Raw genomic sequence first — 16,835 nt, 5'->3', positions numbered from 1 at the left:
TGCGCACTTTGCATGTTATCCACCCGGGCTCGCAATACAGCCCGGGCGGAGAACATGCATAGGCCTCATAGCATCGGTCTGAGGGCCAAACCACGGCGCTCAGACTAATCACAACGCTGCATTGCAGAATTGTGATTTGGCTTAGGGGAGCCTGGGTGTTTCCTGTTCTGGCTGGAGTGGAGGGATGACGAGGTAAGATGCAGACAGGAGGCAAGTCAAATCTTTTTATTTACGCCCCCTGCCCTCCCCCGATCCGTCCCAGCCATCACTGGGACCATTCCTTTCAAATGAGTACAAGACAACACCGCTGGGCTCGCATATTTAGCAGGCACTCAAAGTGCACCTCACGCCCTTTAACCCCTCCGGTGCTCATGACGGAGCGGTTCCGTCATGAGCCATGGTGGGCATGTGCTCGTGACTGAACCGCTCCATCTTGGCACCCACCCATGGGGGAAGTGCTGGCGCTTCCCCCATGGGCAGCCCATCTGCAAACCCAAGCGGATGGCACCCTGACCCCCTCAGCAATCCTGTGATGTCATCGCGCACAGCGCGTGCTGACATCATCAGGATGCGCTGGACGCATGGAAACCATTTGTTTCCAGGCGCCCAGGCGAGGAAGAGGAGAGTTTTTGTGCTCTGGTGGGGCGGCGGGCAGATCGATTTGCATTGAGGCATCGGAGAGAGGAAAGAGTGTTTCCTCTCCCCTGATGTCTCAACGCAGGGCATTCCTGCTGCACAATCACTCACAGCGTCGCAATCGTGCAGCAGAAATGCCCCCACTAGACACCAGGGATGTGTTTTTTCTTTAAAGGAAGCGACCCCTTGGGCAAGGGTTGCTTCTTTAGAGGGATAAAAAATTTAAAGACTTTTCTGCCCACCCGGGGGACAGATTGCCCAAAGTTTTTAGTGTTTCTAGCCCCGGGGGGCAGAAAAGCCCACTAGAGCCAGGGAGGTTTTAAAAATTAAAATGGAAGCGGCCCCTTGGGCAAGGAGCACTTCCAGGGGACATATTTTTTTTAAAGTAAATTCTGCCCCCCCTGGGAGCAGACCTGTCTGTTTATTTGGCCTTTCTGCCACCGGGAGGGGCAGAAAACCCCACTAGACACCAGGGAGTGTTTTAAATTGTAAATGGAAGTGACTCCTTGGGCAAGGGTCGCTTCCTTATGGGCCTAATTAATTTTAAAGAAAAGCCCACATGAGCCAGGGATTTAAAAAAATAATATTTTTTTATGTGTATTCTACCTCCCCTGGCAGCAGATTGGCATGTTTATTTGGCCTTTCGGCCCCCAGGGGGGAGTGAGGGGGGCAGAAAACCCCACTAGACACAAGGGAGTTATTCAAAATTAAAATGGAAGCGACCCCTTGGGCAAGGGTCGCTTCCAGGGGGCAGATGTTTTTTTAGTGTGTGTATTCTGCCCTCCCTAGGGACAGATCAGCCCTTTTTTGGGCCTTTCTGTTGCCAGGGGGGATGAACACCCCACTAGACACCAGTGACTTCTTTAAAATTGCAATGGAAGCGACCCCTTGGGCAAGGGTCGCTTCCAGGGGGCAGATTTTTTTATATGTGTATTCTGCCCCTCCCAGGGGCAGATTTGTCAGTTATTTTGGCCTTTCTGCCCCAGAAAACCAACTAGGCACCACAGATCTTGTTTTGTGTATAATGGAAGCGACATGGTTGCTTCCAAGGGGGTAAAATTTGGTTAATGTTTTTTCTGCCCCTCCTGGGGACAGATTTGCCCCTTTTTTTGGCCTTTCTGTCCTAGGCGGGAGGGGGAGGTAGAAAACCCTAGTAGGCATCAGGGATTTATTTCTTTTGCAAGGGGGCACATTTCTGTCTGCTGTTTTCTGCCCAACCTGGGGGACAGATCAGCCTGGCAGACAACCTCACCCGATCCCTTGGGCAAGATCATCCCCCATTTTTCTCAGCCCTATTTGAAGGACCATCTGGCAGATTGACCATTTGGGTAGTGACATAGCGTGTTTTATTGTTAATTGTTTCATTTCTTGTGAATTGCAATTGTTATGCTTTATTTCTCCCTTTTTGTTCTAGTTCAAGACTTTTGCTCTTTAGACTGTTCCAGGTTGCGGTTTCGTTATTGGTGGTTCTGCTGTTTGTGTAGTTGCATGTGTTTGGTAAGAGACTTTTTTTTGTACAATGTAAATGAGTTTCATTTCAATGCATGAATGTGTTTTAGGCAAATGGTGTAATAATAGCAGTATGTTTGGCTTCTGTTTTTTGAGTGTCAAAAACGTTTTGCTTTAGTTTTGTTTTTTATTTTCAAGTGGAATATCATTTATTTTTGCTGTCTCTCTGCAGAGTAGGTGCTGGTGAGTGTAGCTGTCTCTTGCAAGTGAATAGTATATTTCTTGAGTGTATAGATATTTGTGATAACGGCACACAATTTTTTTTACTCACATATTTTGCACAGTGTTGGTGTTGTTGACTTGTTTGTGCAGTCTCCTTTCGTAGTATGGATAATGGTTAGCTGCAGGATTACTTTTCAGCAGGTTGTTGGTGTGCTTTTTGAGTCTTCTCTGGCCATGGTTCAGAAAATGACTCTGCATCTGAGGCAGAGGAGGGAGGGAAAGATTCAGACAGTGAGATTTCTCTCCACATGGAATCATCAGATGATGAAGCTACTCTCAGTGCGGATGAAGCTACTCTTAGTGCGGATGAAGTACCTGTTTTAGAGGAGGACATTGATGTGCCAATAGTGCAGCAAGTGGCATTTGGGCTGCAGCCTGGGACTACAAGGCTTCCAGTTGGAAATAATGACCTCTGGGTTGCCCCAGGAATGGTGCAGCCGGCATTGCCAGACTTTTTTGGTGTTCCACAGTGTAGAGTCAATACAGAACATTTGTTGCAGATAACATTTTTTTAGTTGTTTATGAACGATGCATTTTTGGCAGAGATTGTTGAGCAGACTAATATGTATGCTGAACAGTTTTTGAGGGACAACAGTGTCAGCTTTAGGCCCTACTCTAGAGCTACCCGGTGGACTCCCACAAAAATGGAAGAGATGAAGAAGTTCTTGGGTTTAACTTTTTTGATGGGCTTGCTGAGGAAGTCATAATTGTCTTCATAGTGGTCTACTAGTCCCTTGATGGCAACGGCTATATTTCTGGCAGTCATGAGTTGTGATAGGTATTTGCTTCTGCTTCGGTTGCGGCATTTTGTCGATAATGGTTTAGCTTTGCCACAAGATCACCCTGAGTGTGACCGTCTTTTTAAGATTCAGCCAGTCATTGATCACTTTGTAGATCGAATTTCTGAGATCTATGCTCCAGGGAAAGAAATTGCAGTGGATAAGTCTTTGTCTTGTTCAAGTGCCGCTTGGTTTTTCTGCAATAAATTCCTTCTAAGAGGGCATGCTATAGAAATAAACTGTATATGCTGTGTGACAGTAGGACTGGATATGTCTCTAATTTCAGGTAAGGAATCCAGGATTAACCCCCCCTGGTTGTCCATCCACTTTTGGAGTGACTGAGAAAATTGTGTGGTAACTTGGTAGAGAACTTTTTAACAAAGGACTCCATTTATATGTAGATAACTTCCACACTGGTATGCAGTTGTTCAGGGAATTGGCCAAAGTGGACACTGTTGCTTGTGGCACAATCCGCTCTAACCGTAAAGGTTTCACAAAATAACTAGTTTGTAAAAAGCTTGTGCAGGGACAGTGCAGTGTGCTGCGAGGAACTTCTAGCTGTGAAGTTTTCAGACAGGAGAGATATCTACATGCTGACTACCATCCATGATGAAAGCACTTCAACTGTGACCGTTTGGTGTCAGGTTGCTGAAGCGGGCAAACCTGTGTGCATTTTAGACTATAATAGGCACAAGGGTGGTGTTGATAGAGTAGATCAGAGGTTGGAACCTTACACTGCTCTTAGTAAGGCTTACATTTGGTATAAGAAGTTGGCTATCCATTTTTTCCAGCTGCCAACCTTTAATGGTTTTGTTGAATTAAAGGATTCTTGTCCTGCGTCAAAGAAGAATTTTGCTAAGTTTCAGGAGTCTGTAATAGGCAGCCTTGTTGTAGTGGAACAGGCAAGTGTTCCTAGAGTTGGAGTGGTGGAGGATGTGGCTAGATTGAAAGATCGCCACCTTACTGATCCCATTCCACCCACATCCTCAAAAGACTTTCCCAGTAGGAGATGTAGTCTGTTGGCGAAGAGGTACGCGGAAAGAGACTCGTATGTACTGCCCCGAGTGTCCTTCTAACCCTGCACCGTGTGTGCCTGCTTGTTTTAGAATGTACCACACGCAAAATAATTTTTGGGAGCATCCATGAGTGGTAAAGTAAACTGCCTGGCCTCTATTGTTTTATATTTTTAGTTCAGTTTCAAGGTTGGCATTTGTGCAATGTATTTAGTTTCAGATTTTGTGTTAATAGATTTGTATCTATTCGCAATCTGTTTGTGTTGCCTGTCGCGGGTCCTTGACCCACACACGCGAGTGAGGTACCATTTTTATCAGGACACCTGGGGGAACGCTGGGTGGGAGGACATTTGTGGATGCACGCAGATTCCAGAACTTTCCCACACAGAAAATTGAGAAAAAAGTACTTTTTTTCAGTGAAATTTGAGGTTTGCAGGGGATTCTGGCTAGGAGAATGTTGGGGGACCCACGCATGCTATACTTTGATGGACTCCCACAGGTGTCTAGTTTCCAGAAATGTGTGGGTTTTGTTAGGTTTCTCTAGATGATTGCTGAGCCCCGGGCCAAAAACTCATGGGACCCCCCTTGCAAAGCCAGGTTGGTTTGTGATAGATAATTTTGATGTCACCTCAATAGGTTTTGGGCCCTTGCCTGTCTTGGGTACTTGACCCAACCACGCAAGTAAGGTACCATTTTACTTGAAAAAATTTGGGGAATTGGGTGGAATTTTGTGAATCCACACAGATTCCAGAACTTTCCCCCCACAGAAATATGAGAAAAATGTGTTTTTTTTGACAATTTTGTTTAGGTTTGCAAGGGATTCTGGGCATCAGAACCTGGAGAGAGCCAGTCAAGCCATACCATCCTAGATTTCCCTGGCTGTCTAGTTTTTAAAAATGTATAGGTTTGCTAGGTTTCTCTAGGTACCGGCAGAGGTAGTGTTAACAAACTACAGCTAGGCACTTTGCAAAAAAGGGTAATTTTTTTCATTGTGAAAATCTGGTGTGTCCACATTGCGTTTTGAGCTATTTCCTGTTGTGGGCACTAGGCCTACCCACACAAGTGGGGTACCATTTTTATTGAGAGACTTAGGGTAACACAGAATTGTAGAGCAATTGTTATTACCTACTGACTTTCAATGCAATCTGCTTTCCAAATGAAAGACAATATGTAAAAAAGAAGTCGTTTTGAAAAATGACCTATAATTCTCATGCTAGTATGGGTACTCCCAATTTAGAAATGTGCAAATATCTTCTGTTTCTAATCTCTATGTGGTCGATTCCGATTCGGGAAAGAAAACTGTCCGAAGATTTGTATTCGTAGCCGTTTCCATACGAATCGTACAAATCCGTCTGAATCGCGTAGTACGATCCGTTTCCCAAAAATACGTTTGAATCCTTGCGAACCGTACGAAAATCATGCAATAATCCGTACGACACGGACTCTGGAAATAAACCGTACAATTTGTAAACATGCTGTACGACCCGACAAGTACGATCCAGACTGGGGACCGCGAACGGGAACGGGATTCGGACGGGAAAACGCTGTCGTGTATGAACTGCGATTTGTACGGAAAGCATCGCGTATGAGCGTGCCGCACAATCAAATACGATTCGAACCCCCCCTGAACGAACCGCACTTGAACCCCTGAAAAACGTCGCGCATGTTCGAGACACACAAACCAAATACGATTCGAACCCCCCCTGAACGAAGCGCACGCGAACCCATTAAAACAGCACAAGCAGGGTGTAAACGACATGCACAACACCAAAAAACATATCTCCTGTGTACGAACCATTGGAAATGAATGTCCTGGCCAGATCTAAACAGGCAAACAGAGGGTCTAACTCAGATCCACCCCTATTAACACAGCTCCCAAAATTTCAAACTAAGCCCCACCCACAAATGGACCAATAAAAAGGGCCCACACACACAAAGCATTATCCTTTGCAACACACCCATTAAGCCACAGAGACAGACAACACACAAACAACTGCACACATCCACCTTCACACATACGCCCCAATCACATACAGACCCACACCACCCCATTCACATTCATACCCACACACCCACATCCATACACACCCTCACCCCACCCCCATCACAATCACCCCACACCTTGTCCGCACAGAAGAATCCAAAGTTCACAAAGGAGGAGATGGAGATCCTTGTAGATGAAGTCATCTGAGTCGAGCCACAGCTGTTTGGTGCATTGGTCAGACAGACCAGCATAGTGGAGAAAACACGCATGTGGGAGAGGATCGTCCATAAGGTGAATGCTGTTGCACCCATCAGACGCACCAGGAAGGATTGCCAGGCCAGGTGGTACGATCTGCGGAGGATGGTCAAGCGGAAGATGGACGAGGACTACGCCCAGAGCCAGCACACTGGAGGTGGTGGTCCTCCCAGGCCAGTACAGTACCAACCCTGGCAGGAGAAGGTCATGGCCCTGCTACCACTGGTGGGAGTACATGGCATTGAAGGAGTCATAGAGCCTGGTGAGTATACAAACAACTCATGTAACCTGGGAGTAATGGCATCTACACTCCAAGTACGAAAAATGCCTGCAACAAGTGCCAAGCGCCAGCTGCCCATAACTACAGCCAAAAACAACGCAAATGCCACTAACATGTGTATGTCCCATTGACAAACCAATGCCATGTCTCATGCTACAGGAAGCACAGCCCAAAGAATAGACGTCCTGTATTCTGAGAGGGTGGGTGTCACTAAATGCATTGTGGGACCCCGAATCACACCCAATTTCCTGTGGGTTCGCAGGGGGTTGCAAGGTGGGCTCCTGGGCCCCCTGGATCGCCAGTGTAACTGGTGTCAACTCAATAAGGGCCAGGCCTAGTCCATCATGCTTTACAAATGGTCCCATTGTCCCAGGTGGCAGCACCATACATTGGGTGGGAAGGGTGCAAGGGGGATGCCCAGAATTGTGCAAGACAAAGTGGAGGAGGGTGCAAGGCAGAGGGCCTGAAGGGAGCAAGGCGGAGGGTGAGAATGGTGCAAGGGGTAGGGTGATAACTTTGTAAGGGGTATGGTGAGAAGGGTGCAAGGCGGAGGGTGAGAAGGGTGCAAGGGGGATGGTAAAGAAGCAAAACATCTGTCCACCCCTATGAACATCTCTGTGGATGCCCATGTCCAATTGTACACATCCCATATGGGATTACACAACCATGCACCAAGCCCAATGCACATGGAGTGTGAATGTACTGATAATTTAGCTGACACTGGGCCCTGGTGTAGGCAGCACAAGGCCCTCCTGTGACCAGTGCAAACACAAACACCAGGACAACAAGGGCAGATATTTTGTGCAGGAACTCCCAGCCACTGTCATGGCAGCATGCTCCAGGGGGGACAGACACACCGCGAGGGAGGCCCAGTGGTAAGTCAGACTCCAACTACCACCACAGGCTGTCACACACACCCCTTACACAAACATACCCACCTGGGACAGGCAATGGAGTTCCCCACTGTCACAATGGTCATGTAACACAACTAAACCAATTCAGATCTGACGAAGCATCCAAGCAACAAATGCATGGTGCACATTCACAAGCCACTTGCGCTTCTTACATGCTGCCGTTGCGTCACCTCTGTGACACAGCTGCGGCACAAAAGAGGCGCCATGGTGCTGGTAATTTACAAGGTGACGCATCTGGGAGATGTGTCATGTTCTAAAGCCTTGCGCCACAAGTAGGTGTACTGGCGCAGGGGGGGGAGGGGTGGTGGTGTAATCGCGCAGGCTTTCCTCCCAAAAGTGGCTATGTGCAATCTTCAAAATTCCACTCTGTCACTTATGAGAACATGCTGCGTCAAAACCCGGTGCATGACTGATGTTGGCGTAAGGAATGAAGCAACATTGTGCAGATAGGGCCCCACAGACCATTGCTGGAGCTGTCTTGCGCTGGTGACGCTACTCCAGCAATGCGCCTACTTATACAGCACAGATGTGTGACGCAGCTGACCCATTTAATACAAAATGGTGCTCCACAATGTGAATGTGTTGCATCTGTGCTGGCATAGGTGTGGTCCACAATGACTGGTGAATTCCTGCTGATATGCAGGGCGGTGCCAGTCATAGTAAATATGCCCCCCCACGTCAATGACTCAGGAGCACATATCAATCCGACCCCACAACATACCCATCCACAAGTGAACATTGAGGACAATCAAAAGCATGGACAACTACCAGGTGGAACAGTGCCAACTACAATGTGTATGTGAAATGGATGTTGCATTACATGGTATTAACATTGTCTGTCTCTCACACCCACAGGGCAATGTGTGTAATCGAACCCCAATGATGGTGAAGATGATTCACAGTCCCAGGCTCCGCAGGACCCTCATCCCACCGACAGCGAAGCCTCTCACCACTCCATGGATGACCCCGACCGACCTGGCACCTCTGGTGCCCCAACCCGTACAGCATCTGGATCAGGCACACCTGCCCCAACCCCCACCACCATTCCTGCCACATCCCAGCAGACAGCTCGGAGCCCTGTCCACACTCAAGAACTGAGGCAGTCTGACAATGAGGGACAAGGTTCGACGGCCACCCATGAGGGGGTAGACAACACCACCACTGCCATCGCTCAGGGGTCCTGTCGAGCTGATGTGCCCACAACGGCAGGCCAGGCGAGTGTGGGCAGGGGTGGCGGGAGTGGCAGCAGGCGGAGGCAAGAACCTGACCAGACAGCTGCAAGTCCCGGTATGTCTGAGCTCCGCAACATCATGGAGGCATACCGGCGGGACACCAGGGAGTTCAGCCAGGTAGTGGGTGCCCTCACAGAGATCAAGAACCTGCAGGCCGAGCAACACGCCAGTCAACAACAACACCAAGGATGGATGGAGGCAAGACTGTTGAGCTCCTGGTGGTGCAAAGGGACATAAGCCATTCACTCCGTCGGATTGCTGACAACATGCAGCACCCTCCCTGTGTCACCAGGCAAGACACTTCAAGGCAAAGACTGCCACCAGGCACAGGGATGGAAGAGGAGGAAGAATCGTCCGACGGAGCGTCCCATGCATCTTCAAGGCCTGCATATGAGGGTCCGCCATGGAAGGTGGGTCGTCCACGGAAAAGACAGTGAGAGGCAGTGGGCCATGCGCATCTCCCAGGACACCTGGTCTGGCAACTGGATTCTGTATGCAACAGCATCACCTCATTGACTGTCCTACTCTCCCACATGGACTTGCTGGTTACAGTCTGACCAATGATGTCAAGCACTGTGGTCTGGACTCTGGTGATTCAAACTGCAAGGCATCACATCTCCCTTTTTGAACTTTGGATTCCCCCCCTTTTTGTACAGCACCCATCACTAACTCACAATTCACGCACAAGAACGATAAATAAACAAAACCAACACTACTGAAATTGATGTTGCAGTCATTTACCATCATTGTACAACATACAAGTGGGGATATGTCAAAGTATGCCAGAGTGTGGGACAAACACAACCCATCCATACACTGGGATCTGAGTCCGGTCAAGGACACACATAGGTCACAACGTAGCATCAAATACATACATGGAGCGCTATACTCACCTGTGATGGTTTCAATCTGCTGAGGGGGGTGGCTGCCATAATGCTCAGATAGGCAGTTTTGGAAGAGTGTAATGAAGGTGTAGAGGTCTTGGGTCATGTGAAGGTGCCCAGGGATGGAGTACCAGGTCTGTATGTTGATGTGGGAGAACTATCTTCCGCATGCAGTTGTACTGTGGATGTGAAGACTGGTGCCCAGGGCAAGGTTGGCTGAACGGAGTTGGTGCAATGGGGTGCTGGATGGGAGACGTCCATGTTCGTGTTCGGGGCTGGGGTTGTGAAGTGCCTCCTGAGTGTGACTGAGGAGTATGAAGGTGATCCTGCTGTAGACAGTGAGTCCATTGTAGGTATCTTAGGTGGCCGGTCATGTGGCTGTGGCAGGGGATGTTGAGGATGAGGTGTGCCGATGCACCCTGTATGTGCACAAGTCCTCCTGGAGTCTGGCTGTTGTTCCTGCGTAGAGGGCGTTGCTGTAGTAGAGCCGGCTGGTGTTGTGTACCTGGGTGACTGTCTGTCTTGATTAGGAGTGGATCTATCTGATGAACATTTGCTGCATGCGTTGGGACTTTCAGCATGAGGTAAAGATGGTGTTCATTTCCATGTTTATTGTGAGCGAGGAGTGTACGATGAGCACCTGCTTGCCTGTGTGGCCAATGTGTGCTTGTGTGCTGCCGAGGCTGCTGTGACACAAGGAGTTGTCCCAGCCGTAAGGGGACATTCCTCAGATGGTGTGACCAGTCTTGTCCAAGTCCAGCCTCATGTGGCTGAGGTACCTCCATATGTCAATGAACCTCATGCCTTCTTGAATGTTGGATCTGGTAGTGGCTGGGTCTTTGGTGAGGGTGAGGAGCAGCTGGGTGTCAATGGCAGAGGACATGATGATGAGATCGTATGCGCATGGGATGTTGGCGAGGGGGGTCATGGAGATAATGTAGATAGTCACACAGCGAGATGACGCTTGCTTCCAGCATGCCTACAGCTCCCATAGAAAGTGGCATACTCAAAGGACAACAAAAACACAACGGTGGGATAGGACCCTGGGAAATATTTAAAGACCTGGCTCTGAATACGGTCCCCAATATCGAACAACTACAACAAAGGTATCAGAGGGTCTATAAAAAAGAAGAGTTCAAAGATGCCGGGTAACAGCCTGACAGTAAAGAAACCCTTAAACTAACTGAACATCTCAAGTGGATGAGGAGAAATACCCATCAGTCACCACTCGGATCCGCCCTTCATCATTTGGGATTCGTCCAGACCATCCGTGTGAGTATGTTTCATCACGGGCATAAGGAGACCAGGTGGTTAATAGGTCTTCTTTGCTGTGCCAACAACAGTATGGTCTACCACTCGATAACAGATAATGAGTGGTAAAAATGTGGTGTGACTGGGGAGTGCAGTGCAGGTAAATGTGAATAGTAAACAAAAAACTGTCCCCCACATGCATCATTATTGGCTTTTGCGAATTCTTATTTGCGAAAAATAGCGATTTGCAAATAAGAATTCGCAAAATGCTATGCATGAATATTCTCGCAATTTTTATGCGATTCGGTAAAAATCGCAATTTTTACCGAATCGCATAGAAATTGCGAGAAAACAATTGCGAATTCGCAATTCCCATTCATTCCTATGGGCTGAAAGGCCCATAGAAATGAATGGGAATTGCGAATTCGCAATTTGAAATCGCAATTCATGATTGCATTTCAAGGGTGGAGAGGGGGGTCCAAATGACCCCCCCCTGCACCCATGAAATGCACTTTTACATATAAGTTACATACACACATGTCCTAAGGACATGTGTGTCTGTAACTTAACAGTTTAAAAAATGCATTTTTGTGCAGTTTTAAACAATTTCGCAAATTACCACGAGGTTCAACCTCGTGGTAATTTGCACTCGCAATTTTCACAATCGCAAATTTTAAAAAAATGATGCATTGCTTTTAAGGAATCGCAAATTCGCGATTCCTTAAAAGCAATCGCAATTTTAGAAATCGCAAAAATGTTGCGACTTCTAAAATTGCATGATGCATCCCAAAAAGCATTTTTGGAATCGCAAACGGCCGATTTTAAGGAATCGCACCGTTTGCGACTCCAAAAATGCTTGATGCATGTGGGGATATGTGTTGTAAAATTGGGTAAGAGAGCATAGAACTAACTTTATTCAATTGATGCTCACTTGACCAAGATTAAAATGTTTATCAAAGACAGTAGGATAAAATGGGCTGTCTAAGGTGGAACTAGGTCGACATGTTTCAGCAATTCAGGACTCCTCCGTCCTTGCTTTCATCAGGACCATATAAACAAAGCTACTGCAGGATAGTGATAAATAAAAAGTGACAATAGAGAAGTGGTGCTAAACAAACAAGTGCAAACGTCACCTGCAGTTTCCAATGTGCAATTTTCGTCATGAAATTACAGCTAGTGTTGTTCACTATAAAGTCAGAAAGAAAAAAGAGGATTGAGTGTCAGACTTATATATCTACACCTTTAAAGCTCATTCAATAGTTAGGTCCAATCAATTTAGACCTTAGACTACGTCAGAAATACTAGTACTGACATGCATACTACTAACAGTAGAGTGATCCATTATCTAATATTTGGATGTATGCCTTACATTTCCAATACGTAAGAAAGCAAAACTCTTACCATAGTCTGTAAGGTAAGACGACCTCACCCCACCTGGCAGTGGCTCAGGGAAAGAGTGAAGCACTGCTCTATAAGACATGTAAAAATTCAAACATGTTTATCATTGTGTGCAGAAACCTTTCGTATAAAAGCCCTCCTCTCTATTGTCAAGTGCAACAGGAAACGGGATCTATCGGGCGAGTGATTGGCCCGTTCAAGACAGTTCTAGGCTGATGTTAAAACCCAGGTAAACATAGTTGTTATAGAGCTACTCGGACGCCACTAGCAGCGAGCGTGGTGAGTCGGAGGGCTATCTATTACAAAACTGTGTAGCAATCTCTGTGGTGGAAGGGCGGGAAGCACTCTTACCTGTCCGTCGGTACTCCGTAGCCGGCTTCTGAACCGACTGGGGAGGCACCGAACGGCAGGAAAGAGCTTCGTTAAGTAGCGCGTTCTGATTGGCTGAAAGACTGCGTGTTGTTCGAGAAGTCTGCGTTCCGATAGGTCCGTGCTGAGCTGGCCATGCAACCGCGCATGCCATTGGAGTTGCTAGGGTAACCGATTTAGCAAACGCGCTTGGCTCTGCTGTTGTTGGGGTTACAGAATGTAAACAAAGCCAGCGCGTTACCGAACTCTCCTTCAAAAACGTAAAAATACGTAAAAATACCGCAACCGTTTGGCGACGGCATTTGTTACCATAAGCAATCTCTCATTAGTGTTGGTATGGCTAAGTCCTGTTCGTGTTAAAGGTAGAGAGGAACGTCATAATAGAGCTGTGTGATGGTGTGTCCACCAGACCAAAAGCGGAATTAGACCCTCCTTCATGACTTGGGAGCAATGTAGTGACTAGTCATCAAAAATGATAGTCAAACAGGGGTTCAATGTGTAGAAACTCCTAAGGGATTAAATCAGATCAGTTGGTGAATCACATTCTCCCTATCTCATTTGAATCAATATAGGTAGGACGATCTACTGAAAACCAAGATATCCCAAAGTATAATGAATTACAAAGTAGACCATGGAATATCGTCATTTAGCCCTTCGCGATGAGTATTAAGCTTCAGTACCCATTTCTGTTCTTTTACCAATAGGTACTTTGCTACATCTGCGGTGTGTGATGGAATGAAAGGTTGCTCTAAAACAGTCCATTGGAAATCGGTAGACAGGTGTTTAGCTTCTAAAAAGTGAGTAGTGAGTTTAGTTGCCTGTCTCGCACAGCGAATCGTACTTTTGTGTTCCGATATTCTTATCCGGACTTTTCTAGTGGTAATTCCAACATACTTGAGCCCACAGGGACATATGATTAGATAGACAAGTCGGTCACTGTTACAATTAGTAAATTTCACTTGTTTCCAGGGTCTTGATGTTCCAATGTCTATCTCAATCGATTTGCTGGTTTGTGGGCAAGCTTGACACGTGCCACAGGGATGGTGTCCTGTAACTGGGGGGAGATTCCACAGTGACCCGATCGCTCTTGGTTGTTCTTCAAGGGGTCTCGTATGTACCAGCCTGTCCTTCAGATTGGAACTTCTTTTGAATGAAAACAATGGACGTTGTAGAGTTAATCGTCCTGAATTTAGGATAGGCCAGTGTTTCTTGACCAGTTTCTGAATACTGTTGGATAGAGTACCAAAGGTCTGAACAAATGTAAGTCGTTCCAAAGGAGCTTTCGGTGTAGTGGGTTCCAATAGGGCTAACCGGTTGTTGTTCATAGCCCGTTTCATGGATTGTTTTACCAGCCTAGGTGGATACTTCCGGGCAACCAGCTGGTTGCACAGAATGCTGGAGTGTCTTTTATAGGCTGCAGTTGTAGAGCAATTTCTTTGGACACGTAAAAACTGCCCGAAAGGAAGGTTTTCCTTCAATGATTTCGGATGATGGCTGTCGTACAGCAAAAGTGAATTCCTTGAGGTAGGTTTTCTATATAGCTCGGAATGCAAATCCTCCGGCTTAGCCAGGATCAACAAATCGAGGAAGGCAAGTTCGTGTTCTCCTATCTGGATGGTGGACTTCAAGTAAGAATTTCTTGTGTTAAGCCATTCTAGAAACTCAAGACATTTTTCTTTTGTACCTCTCCACGTCACGAAAATGTCGTCGATATACCTTTTCCAGGTTCTCGACATAAGGGTTGAGATCATTGAAAATGTGTTGCTGTTCAAAGGAGTGAACATAAAAATTTGCTAGACTGGGGGCATAAACGCTCCCCATGCTAGTGCCAGACACCTGCAAATAGATCTTTTCTTCAAATTGAAAGAAGTTTTGCTTCATCGCCAAAGTGGCGCAGGCCATGATGAAATGGACCGGTGTGATGCTGTTCTGATCCTTAGAATCTTACAGTTGATGGATAACCTCTAGGGTCTCGTCCTGAGGAATGGAGGTGTAAAGGGCCTCGACATCGAAAGAGACCAACAGGTCTGTGTTGATGTTAAACTCAATGTCGGGTAACAACCGTAATAGATCTGTCGTATCTTTAAGATACGTGGGCATTTCTTGCACCATAGGTCGTAGAAAATGGTCCACGAAAGTGGACAAAGGTTCCAGGGCCGACCCTATGCCCGAGATTATCGGGCGTCCAGGAGGTGGCCGTCGTTCTTTGTGAACCTTGGGCAAGGTGTAGAAATAGGGCATTTTAGGATGCTCGGTGTATAGAAAAGAAGCTTCAGCTTGAGTAATCCAGCCCTCGGCGGACGCCTCCTCAATCATACTTTTGATGGTTTGTTTCAATCCTTCAGTTGGATCTTGATTCAGGACATGGTATGCATCCCTCACATCAAGTTGTCTTAAACACTCCGAACGGTAGGTGTCAGTATCGAGTGAAACAATCAATCCGCCCTTGTCAGCCGGTTTGATGGTAAGTTCCTTGTTGGTAGTTAGGGATTTCAATGCCAGATGTTCTTCTTTAGGTAATAGAAGACTCTTTTGTTTTCAGAGAATAGAATGTCTATTTCTTTTTCGATCGCCTGTTCATAGGCCAGGACCTGAGGTGGCATCAAGTGAGTTGGTGGTGTAAAAGTGGACTTGCACTTTAATCCTGTGTTCATATCTCTTTCGTCCTGTAAAGGGGTTTCTTCCTCAGCAAAGAAGAAATGCAGTCTTATCTTCCTTAAAAACCTAGCAAGCTCCAAGCGAGTTTCAAAGTGGTCATTTTGATGATTCGGTACAAAACCGAGCCCTTTATTAAGAGCCTCTTCTTCTGTTCGGGTCAAAGTATGTTTACTCAAGCAGAAAGTACACATGCCATCATTTCTGTTAACGAGGATGAATGGGGCAAATTATTGGGCCTCAAAAAATCACAAACCCGAACAGCATTACATGGCACAATCATGGCTCAGTATCTCCGCAATGACTGCTCCCCGACGGGCCTTATAGTGACGAATGCACCTAGGTTATTCCTCAGAGATAAGGAGTTTCTAAAAATCTGGGCAATGATTGCCTGGAGATGTACCAGGGATTGGTTGATCTTAATCATCCAAACTTCCAAACGCATAGCAGATGGCATATTAATCGAAATTCAGATCATGGAATCTAAAATCAAAACCACTCTCTCCTCCAAAGCTTTCCAAAAAAATCTGGATGATGCAAACAAGAACAATAGAGAGTATAAGGAATATACATTATCAGTAAAAATAGAGAAATTCAGGAAAGATCTTGATAAATTTAAATTTGAGAAGGTATATCCCTACTCGAGTGACTCCTATGTCCCTCCAGACTTCAACACAACTGGTCGCAAAACAGGCTCCGCATATGGTACATCAAGTTCAGATGACAATACCTCAGGGAGCGATTCCAGTAACAGCAATTTTAACACACGAGGTCGAGGGCGTGGAAAGAGAAATCCAAGAAACAATTGGAAGGGAAATCAACAACAACAATGGTGGTCACCCAACCCGTGGCAATTTGGAGGAATGCCTCCTTTCTTTCCACCACAACAGTCAGGTCCATTTCAACAACCTATGGGCCCCTGCATACCTAATTTTCCTGCCAACTTTCCATCAAACACCTACCGTTCGGATTGTTTAAGACAACTTGATGTGAGGGATGCATACCATGTCCTGGATCAAGATCCAACTGAAGGATTGAAACAAACCATCAAAAGTATGATTGAGGAGGCGTCCGCTGAGGGCTGGATTACTCAAGCTGAAGCTTCTTTTCTATACACCGAGCATCCTAAAATGCCCTATTTCTACACCTTGCCCAAGATTCACAAAGAACGACGGCCACCTCCTGGACGCCCGATAATCTCGGGCATAGGGTCGGCCCTGGAACCTTTGTCCACTTTCGTGGACCATTTTCTAAGACCGATGGTGCAAGAAATGCCCACGTATCTTAAAGATAAGACAGATCTATTACGGTTGTTACCTGACATTGAGTTTAACATCAACACAGACCTGTTGGTCTCTTTCGATGTCGAGGCCCTTTACACCTCCATTCCTCAGGACGAGACCCTAGAGGTTATCCATCAACTGTTAGATTCTAAGGATCTGAACAACATCACA

This window comes from Lissotriton vulgaris, chromosome 7, assembly GCF_964263255.1.
Source record: "Lissotriton vulgaris chromosome 7, aLisVul1.2, whole genome shotgun sequence".
Lineage (NCBI taxonomy): Eukaryota > Metazoa > Chordata > Amphibia > Caudata > Salamandridae > Lissotriton > Lissotriton vulgaris.
This window is presented reverse-complemented; position numbering follows the sequence as displayed.